Below are 2,238 nucleotides of genomic sequence, written 5' to 3' on the forward strand. Positions count from 1 at the left end.
ATTTTTTTCCTTAACTCCACCCCAGATGTGTGGCTTGACGCAAATCTATCTCTGAGCTCTACAGGCAGTTCTTTTGACCTCAGGGCTTGGTTTTTGCTGTGATATGCATTATCAGCTGTTAGACCTTTTATTAAGATGTGTGTGCCTTTCCAGATAATATCCATTCAATTGAATTTGCCACAGGTTAACTTCACTCGAAGTGTAGTGACATCTACAAGCAATATGAATGCTCCTGAGCTAAATTTCAACTGTCCCAGATAAGGGTATGAATACTTACGCAATGGAATCATTTAAGTTTTTTATTTTTAATAAATTTGTGAAGATGTTAAAAAACAATTGCTCTACCATTATGGTGTATGGCGTATAGATTGATGTGGAAAAAAGTACTTTAAAGCAATTTAGCATAAGGCAGCAATATAACAAAACGTGAAAAAAGGGGTATGAATACTTTCACAAGGCACTGTACAAAAGACTTTGTTATATAGTGAATATAGGCCAAAATATAAACACAAAATATCAAAAAATAAAAAATAACTAAATGTATTAAGTAGTGATATTTCCATGAAATAATACAGTACCAGACCACATTTTTTCCCCCTATGAGCAGAGATAGCTCAATAATTTTAAGCACAAGAAGTGTGTAAGTTCCTTTCAACTAACTCTCAATAGACTGTTAATAATAGACCATGTTATTGTTAGGGTTAGAATAAGTTGACATGTTTGCAAAGTTGTGTACAGTCATTAGGATCTATTGGTGGACCATCAAAATAAAGTGTTAGCATATATTAAGCAGTAGTTGCAAAGTTACTTATAGTTAGCAGAATGTCTAACTGGAATATCAAAATAAAGTGTTACCATATATTGCTATTACTTCATAAGTCACTCAAGCAAATTATTCTTATTTATTACAAATTCACCCATAGGAGGAACTGAAAATAAAAAAGAGGGATTTCACTCAGAAAATCACAGACATAGGCAAGAAGGTCCAGGCGTTTAGGAAGGCTGTGGATTCTCATAAGGTAAATGTGATTGACAGCTTTAAAGGTTTTGAATGGGGCCAAATAGCAGCAAATACTAACAAATCAAGCACAAGACATATACATTATATATATATATATATATATATATATATATATATATATCGTCGAATTTGCCAAAATATAAACTCCAACATCTTTCATCAAATTCTTCCGAGATCAAATTATCTGAGCTGTGTTATCTGCTTCATTTTGCAGTGCTATACCCTTACTCTGTCAAATGAACCTCATTTGTTTCTCAGAGCTTAACAACAAAGATGGCCTGGGGATACTATGAGAGAGTTGTGATGAAAAAAGTTAAATACATGTGTACAGTTTTACAATTGTTTAAACAATATGTAAATACGCACACACATACAGAGTTCTTGCATGAAACTCTAGATGGCGCAGTCCGATAGGTCTAACTCAATCTGACCTAATAACATCATTATCACATGGCACAGCTGATTGGTTATCTCCTGTATCTGTAGCCAATGAGTTCGCTGCTCAACACTCAAATATATGACTAGTGTTTGCTGTAGCAGTTGCAGCTTGCTACAGAAACCCTCCACCTTCCCCAGCTCCACCTGTATAGATCTGCTACAAGGTGATTCATGCATGTTATATGGGGCTTATTTCCAGTGTTGGGAGTAACGCATTACAAAAGTAATGGTATTACAGTAGTATATTACTTTTTGCTGTAACGCTGCTGAGGGGGGTTGTGGTGCTGAGGAAATCGGGCAGCAGGAACAAGCGGAGAGACCGCCGGTGGCTGCCCGAGGCGGTGGTGCTGGAACGATGGAAGACGTGGTGGGACGGAGAGCTCGCTGCCGCTCTCCTGGGTCGAGGAAGGGTGGCTGCCGTCCGAGAGGGAGCGGAGGAGTCGGCCCCATTCGCTAGGAGGCTGGAGCCTGCTGCTGTCCGCCATGATTGGGGAGGAGCAGGAAACAGGGGACTCGCTGCCCTCAACAGGAGGAGCTATCGCCATCCGCCAGGAGGCAGAGGAGAGGTGGGCCATCCACCAAAGATGTCCAGTACCATCGCATGGCACCGCGAGTGAGAGCCTCTCAGCCAGTTGAGGACCAAGTGGCAGTGTGTCCAGGAACCGGACCGATAATTTTTTTTTCTTCTTTTCCTCTCACCCCTCTCTGTCTCTCCTCATCCTTCCATCTCCTTTTCTCTCGCCTCTTCTGTCTGTCCTTACCCCCAGGTACGCAGCAGC

General features: G+C 40.7%; 1 long non-coding RNA gene across 1 annotated transcript in view; it reads left to right on the plus strand.

Moving 5' to 3' along the window:
- The first annotated feature begins 888 nt into the window (after positions 1-888).
- The window catches only part of LOC107578015 (uncharacterized), a 4,083-nt gene continuing 2,733 nt past the window's right edge, over positions 889-2,238 (plus strand). Inside the window, exon 1 of the long non-coding RNA XR_001608282.1 lies at positions 889-1,019. This is a non-coding gene — a long non-coding RNA (uncharacterized lncRNA). The remainder of the gene's footprint in view (positions 1,020-2,238) is intronic.

Source organism: Sinocyclocheilus grahami, unplaced genomic scaffold (genome assembly GCF_001515645.1).
Source record: "Sinocyclocheilus grahami isolate Dianchi unplaced genomic scaffold, SAMN03320097.WGS_v1.1 scaffold8315.1, whole genome shotgun sequence".
NCBI lineage: Eukaryota > Metazoa > Chordata > Actinopteri > Cypriniformes > Cyprinidae > Sinocyclocheilus > Sinocyclocheilus grahami.